This window comes from Crocuta crocuta, unplaced genomic scaffold (assembly GCF_008692635.1).
Source record: "Crocuta crocuta isolate KB4526 unplaced genomic scaffold, BGI_CrCroc_1.0 scaffold353, whole genome shotgun sequence".
NCBI classification, from domain to species: domain Eukaryota; kingdom Metazoa; phylum Chordata; class Mammalia; order Carnivora; family Hyaenidae; genus Crocuta; species Crocuta crocuta.
Genome location: NW_027532595.1, coordinates 35,487 through 43,096, shown reverse-complemented (window position 1 = coordinate 43,096; position 7,610 = coordinate 35,487). Strand labels below are relative to the sequence as shown.

Sequence of the window (7,610 nt, the reverse complement as noted above, 5' to 3'; positions counted from 1 at the left end):
ACTCAGTCAGTATTCAGTTTCCCCCTCTGTATAATGGATGTAATAACAGCTCCATCTCTGAGGATTTTCATGAGAATAAAGCAAGTCATTTTATTAATGTGTTTTGAACTATGTCTGAAAATAAGCACATTTATTACTTCTTTATTTTGATGTAGCCCCTCACACATATTTGTTGCATACATGTTTGTCAATAGATAAATTAGTGAAAAAATGAATGGAAAACATGGTTCCAAGGACACATTTTGCTTATGATTACTTTACAGTCTGTAACTTGCACAGGCTGACCCACCTTATCAATACATGGCAAATAAGCTCACACTCTCACACTGACACATATACCACACACATGTCCTGCTAGAAGCAGTACAATCACTTCCTCAGCGGGTAAATGGGCATTTGCCTCACTCTGACTACTGTTGTTGCTCTCCTGTGCCTTGTTCTTAAATGAGCCCATCACAGGAGTGCACCAAACACTATTTTCACCATAAAAAGTGCCTGGGAATAAGACCACATCCAATACTCATGCAAAGTTAATTTGAAGACTTCTGAGGGTTTGTAGAAATTGCTTTCAGTCATATAAATCTGAGTGTGTGCATCTGGGGTGGGTTGGGGTAATTTTGATTACTATACTTGTAATTTGTTGCTGAATGAATTGGCACCCACCTGTGCTGAATGTCCCATTGGTGCCGAGTTGTTGATGTGGCCTGCTTCCCAGCTACAGCCCCTGAAGTTAAGATGCTGTGAGTCAGTGTATGGGTAAGCACACAAGAACACAGGCATTTGGCTTGTGAGCTCAGAAACAGGAAAGCTTCCAGGCTCTAAAGGGAGTAACCTTCACTGCATGAGGCTGGAGGGAGGGAGAGGAAGTTGGTCAGAGATCTTTTCCCCTTGGAGACAGGTTACTATATCACTTCTAAATTAAGCCTATGGCTATATTTGGTAATGCAAAATGTCGGGCTGGAGAATAAGCAACTTACTTTATGCAAACAGATTAGCATATCATGTATACAGTTAGGCCTTTGCTGTTTCCGGGCTTGAGGCCCAGCACAAAAGCTCACCCATCACTGTCTGATAGGGTGCTGCAGCCAGGTTCTATCATCTTTTTGGGGACAAAAACCCCAGTCTGAACACTACATTCTAAATCTTTTTCAATACTGTTTGCTTTTGGAGACTTTACAAAGGTCTTCTGTTAGATCATTGGGATAACTTAATGTAAAACAGTGTCAGTAGAATCAGTAGCAAGGCTCATTCTGTCCATGGGTAGCCTTCCTAGCAAGAGTGAAAGGAGTGCCTGCCAAACAACATGGTCATTGTAAGCGGGGCCTCCTTCGAGGCCCTCTGGGGCCGCACGGTGGGGGATGACGACCACTGGTCACACGGTGGATAATTGAATTGGTTCCACTCACTGGTCACAGTGGCACATGCTGGTCAGTCATGACCCAGTCGGCAGGCATTGGAAGTTAAGAGCATCCATGCCAGCATGCATTATCTCTTGTCTTTGTGAGGATGGCCATTCCAACAGTGGGAATGTAAATTGGTACAACGAAGGAAAACAGTATGGAGAACTCTCCAAAAATTAAAATAGGTGCTGCAACCGTGTTCTATCATCTTTTGTGGGGATAAAAACCCAAGTTTGAATACTACATTCCTAATCATTTTCAAGGTTGTTTATTTTTGGAACTTTAAAAAGATCCTCGGTTAGATCCTTGGGATAATTTTTGTTTTGTTTTGTTTTCTTAAAGAAGGTTATTTTATTTTATTATTATTATTTTTTAATAGTTTATTGTCAAATTAGTTTCCACATAACACTCAGTGCTCATCCCCACAAGTGTGGAGGAGGACACTTGTGGGGATAATTTGATGTAAAATGGTGTCAGTAGAATCAGTAGCAGGGTTCATTCTGTCCACGGGTTTCTTTTTCACTTTTGGGAATATATCCAAAGGAAACAAATAACTCCAAAAAATATCTTCACCCTTATGTAACATTTACAACAGCCAAGACAAGGAACCAGTGTCCATCAATTTATATGTGGGCAAAGAAGTTGTGGCATATATATGTATATTCCATGTATGTATATACATACATACATACAATGGAATATTATTCAGCCATCAAAAATGTGGAAACCTTACAATTTGGGGCAACATGGATGGACCCTGAAGGCACTATGCTAAACGAAATAAGAGAAAGACAAATATTGTAGGATCTCATGTATAGATAACATCTAAGAACAAAAACAAAACAAAACAAAACCCCAAACTCATAGAAAAAGAGATCAGACTTGTGGTTACCAGAGTCAGGAGATAGGAAGAGGGGAAATCCAAATAAGGTGGTCAAAGGCACAGACTTCCTGTTAGAAGAAAAATAAATACTAGGGATGTAATGTAGAGCATGCTGACTACAGCCAGCATTGCTGTATGGCACACAGGAAAGGTGTTAAGGGAGTAAATCCTAAGACTTCTCATAATAAGGAGATTTTTTTTCTTTTTTCTTTTCTTTTTATTGAGAAGATGGATGATAGCTGAACCTATTGTGATGATTTCACCAATATGTTAACTAAACACTTACCTCAACCTGTAAGCCTTAAACATATACAGTGATGCATGTCAATTATTTCTCAGTAAAACTTGGAGGAAAGAAAGAGCTCCTGTATCTTTTTATTTATTTTTTTTATTTTTTGAGCTTCCATCTCAGTGTTTTCCTAAGACCTAACACCAGTGTTGGTGCAGATGAGATGCACAGAATCCAGCTGCATTCCTAGAAGCAATCCACAAGGCTTTTCTTGTAGACACCATCACTGTAGACAATCTGGACCATCTTGTCCCAGTGGCAACACTTAAGGCTATTCTGGACAGTGAGGGAGCCGCAGACAGTCTTGCCAGTGGCACCCTCCAACATCCCACAATGCTGACTTTGAGCTGTACCAACTCTCCCTGGGCCCATTGAGCTCAGCAACTGCCTGATCTGCTGGCTTCATCATTTCATAGATAAAGAAGGCACAATTTCTGGGTGAGTCCATTAGTCAAAGGTGTTTCCAAAGGTGATAAGGATCCACAGAAGAGGGTGGGTGTCATGTCCTCTCTACACATGTAGAGTATTCCCCTTCCGAGGGGCTCTGTGTTCAGGGAACAAGTCAACCTGGGGAAAGGACCCTCATGTTCTTGATCATGGTTCCTGTCCAGTTCATGGTCACTGTCCCCATCATGGTTCTTGTCTGGATCGAGGTCCCTGGCCCCATTCCAGTCCCTGTCTGGATCATGGTCACTGTCCCCCTTGAGGTTCCTGTCCAGATCATGGTCCCTGTCCCCATCATGGTCCCTGTCCCCATCACAGTCCCTGTCCCAGTTCCACTCATGGCTATGGTCCCAGCTGAGGCTTGTAGGTAGGGAGACTGAGGAGCAGGCACCACCACGCTCTTCAGAATCCCAGTCAAATCTTTGAGGGGGACCTCACTAGCCCCTGGGCCCTGGGCCTCTTCCCCATCTGGCCCCAGTTCCCAAACTTGGTCACTGGAAGACACAGAACTCACCCAGAGATTTCCTCTGTGGGTGTGTGGGCAACTTTGGAATGATTGGTAAGTGGGGACAGGCCCTTTCTTGGGGTCCTTTAACTTCCTTTGAGGGTTCGAGAGCATCTGAAGCCCGAGTTCTTTGTTTTAATTTTTTTTAATGTTTTATTTATTTCTGAGAGGGAGAGAGACAGAGCGCAAGCAGGAGAGGGTCAGAGAGAGAGGGAGACAGAATCGGAAGCCGGCTCCAGGCTCTGAAGTAGCTGTCAGCACAGAGCCCGACTTGGGGCTCGAACCCACGAACCGTGACATCATGACCTGAGCCAAGTCGGATGCTCAGCCGACTGAGCCACCCAGGAGCCCCGCTGAAGCCCCAATTCTTGAGCTGCCAGCTCCTGACTTCAGCAGCTGCTTTGCCTGTTCTGCTGTGGTGGCCCTGTCTACCACGTTGCTGCTACAGTGAGTGCGGGACACCGCATTGATTGGCTGTGCTGCAGCTTTGCTTCCTCAGAGCCAGTGATGCCTTTTACTTTTACTTGAGTTTGTTGAATTTCTTCTGCAGAGCTGCCTCCTCCTTGCTCAACTGGTAGTATCACCAACCTGGTGGCTCCCCAGGGGGTGGTACCAGAGTCCCATGGTCTCTGGCAGTGTCTGTGCAGGCCAGGAGCTTAAAGATCTTCCAGTGACATGTAGTGGCAAAGCCCTCAGAAATCTTGGAGATGCCAAAGGTGCCACTACCCTTCGATTTCCACACTACCCACATTAAAGCAATATCGAAAAGAAGCGGGGCGCCCGGGTGGCTTAGTCGGTTGAGCGTCCGACTTTTGCTTGGGTCATGATCTCGCGGTTCGTGGGTTCGAGCCCCGCATCGGGCTCTGTGCTGACTGCCAGCTCAGAGCCTGGAGCCTGTTTCAGAGTCTGTATCTCCCTCTCTCTCTGACCCTCCCCTGCTCACGCTGTGTGTCTCTCTCTCTGTCTGCTAGAAATAAATAAAATATTAAAAAAAAAAAAATATCGAAAAGAAGCTTGCTCTTCTGATGGTTTCCAGTCATCACTGTAGAGAAGAAAACAAGGCCAACCTAATGCATACAACAGATTCAAACTCGATTGCAGAATCCAAGGCCAGAGAAATCTCTAGAGACTTGGGTATTATTATTATTGGAGAAATTCTTTTGCGAAGAGGTATGGTTTGAAGAGTCATTTAATATTTGCAAATGTGTTGAAATTTCATCACCCTTTTCTGTTTTGTTTTGTTTTGTTTGTCCATGGAGAGATTTTAAGCTACTTGTTCATTAAGAGGTATAATTCAAAATTAAGTGGAAAAAACCCCTATCTTCTGTGAACAAAGAAAGATCATTACTAAGTATTCACCTTTAGAGTATTTGTATTGAAAAAATACACATTATAAAGAATAAAAGTAGGCACAAGTTGGGATTTTTCCCATTAGGTGAATAATATGTTAAACGTAGGGTGAAAATGTCAGAATGGACACAGTGTTCTGTTTTTATAGAAAATGAAAGTATAGCACAACTTCCTTTTTAATGATTCGCAGAGACAGGAATTCAGTTGTTATATTATCTCAAGCTTTGACAGTTTTACTGCTTTGGGGGGTTATGATTTATTCCATGTCACATGTGATTGTGGAAACATGACATGTGAAAATGGACTGTTGAAGCACTTGGGTATGGCTCTATGCAGTAGCTTATTATCAGCACCTTACAGAGAGCTCACATTAAAGACGATAAATGGAATGGAAGACAACCTCCAAACTTCTAGTGCCTTGCTGGAAATTATGCTAGTCGAAAAACTTCAGGAAATTACTGGACATTTTTCTCAGAATTAGAATGTAGATAAGAAGAAGGGGTATGGTGATAATGGTCATAGATTTCTCCTGAAGTTAGTTTTGCTCCTCCTAATATAAAAATGTTCATAAAGCACTGTCTCAGGCAGATCAGCAGGGTTTCCACACTAGCATGTTAACAACAGAAGCACCTTTCAAGGTAAAGGGTTATACACAGAGATTGCCAACCCCCCAAACCCCTGCTCTGTTTATATAGGTCCTTGTCAGGATAGTCAGTTCTGTTTCATAACTAACAATTCCACCCAACCCCCCAAAATGAACTACATTAGCATGCAAGAACAGCAGTCCTATAAAAAATACTAATGGCAATAGGAATCTTCAGAAGACAAATTTTATTTCTTTCAAAGCAATAACTGGGAGGATTGTGTGTGTATCATTCATTTCCGAGCACTTTTCTCAAAGCAAAATTTAGATTTAGAGATGTATCTCCCAGATGGGATGAGCGTTCAACAGGTGCCAAAAACTCTCCATTACACTGAAGTCTCAAAGTATGGGTAAAACCTCCCACGAAGGGGTTTTTGTTTGGGTTTGTTTTTTTTGGGGTTTTTTTTGTTTTGTTTTTGCTTTTACAATTAAGAATTTAACATGTTTATCTCTGGTTCAGATCTTTTTTAAGAGGATAAGAAAATATTTCTCAAGCAAATCCAAATATTCACCAATCTAATGGGAAAATGTAAAGATTAATTAAACCTCCTGCAGCTTGTGTGGGAGAGCAGTGTGGCCTTCAGGTGTGTTCTCCCCACGTCTCTGTGTTCCATGGGGCAGGAGCCAGGAGACCACAGGCAGGCGTTGGGCTCATCCCCTGCCTTCGGTGGTGTCCCAAACTCCACAGGGTACAGAGGTCCAGGGAAAAATGTGAGATCAGCCACCCAAGTCGAATGGAAAATTTCAGGATGTTAGAAAATATGGGGACAGCTGATGGCTGAGGTCATGGCTCAGAATGATTTTTTGGTTTACCTGTTTACCCAAAGCATTTCATCCATTCCTTAAAAAAAAAGAAAAGAAAAGAAAAAGGATGTGAAAACTCACAAGAAGAAAAATACAGTTGTTAATCTATTTTGACATGCAGGATAACGAGTATCATTCTGTAAAATTTATATTCATGGATTTAGCACTATCTGCGTGAGCCATATGACAAATCTCTCTAGAGTTATTTGATTTTTTTTCACTCTTTGTTCTTTGTGTCATTTCTCAGAAATAACTTAAGTATATATATTTGTAAGGAAATTGAAGCCATTATAGAACTAGAATTAGACTAATAGATGAATATTTGAATTCATTTGAGAATGTTTTTCAGAGAGGCAGAAATACCCCTCATTTGGCTGATAAGCTTTGCTACTATGCCTTAGGGTTTTCAAAGAAGTTGCCCTGGAGAAAATGGAAGAACTTTAGGAGAGGGTTCTCCATTGAATTGTTATTGGTCTACAGAGAAAAACAGAGGGATGATAGAGCATTTACTCCACTTGAATTCAATCATGAGAGCTTGACCCAGTAAATGCTCGTCCCTCTGTTCTTTATATTCTCCACTTCCCTCCCCTTGGTCCCATTGAGTTTGCACCTCTCCAACGTCCCAGGCCCTACTTAGTACTGTCACCCTGCAGAAAGTAGTCAAATAGGTTAGGTGGATATTATTCCCCAAGGCTCTTCCCCCAGTGAGTGTGTTTCAAAGGAATGAGGGGAAATGCCAGGGGCTGGCAGTCTAGAATATATGACAATGTCCATGACCTAAAGATTCCATATGGTGTTAAATCCTTCTATGTAAGAACTCCCTGGAGTCTTCCTATGTTAAAGTAAACTTTGAGACTGCTTGGGAGGGATATATTATACACAATGTGACAGAATTCTGACCAAAAAAATCTTTGGGAAATATCTGAAAAGATTCGTGTTTTCTGGAGCAGTTTGGAAACTGGAGCCAGGCACTGATTTTCAAACTTGCTCAATGAGTGCCTTGGAGGAAGTTTGAAAAGAAGCAGAGGCAGAATTCAGGTCTGTTTCAAGAAGAGTCTTTCTTATTCGTTTCTTTTATATATCTGGCTTTTCAATGACTAAGCTTTTCTTTGAAGAAAGGTCTCCTTGACCAAAAAAAAAAAAAAAAAGAGATTCTAGAAATATTTGTGGATGTTCAAGACTGAATCTCAATGTCAGCTATTTTTTCCCCCTGGCTTTGCTACTCCTCAGACTTTCTTATGGTATTTTTGGAATGAAACCACATATTCAAACTTGAGTATGAAATCCAAAAG

The 7,610-nt window shown here is 41.8% G+C and overlaps 1 pseudogene; it reads right to left on the bottom strand.

The window, feature by feature from the left end:
* Window positions 1–2,758: 2,758 nt before the first annotated feature.
* Window positions 2,759–4,272, bottom strand: LOC144244737 (negative elongation factor E pseudogene; annotated as a pseudogene).
* Window positions 4,273–7,610: the final 3,338 nt, after the last annotated feature.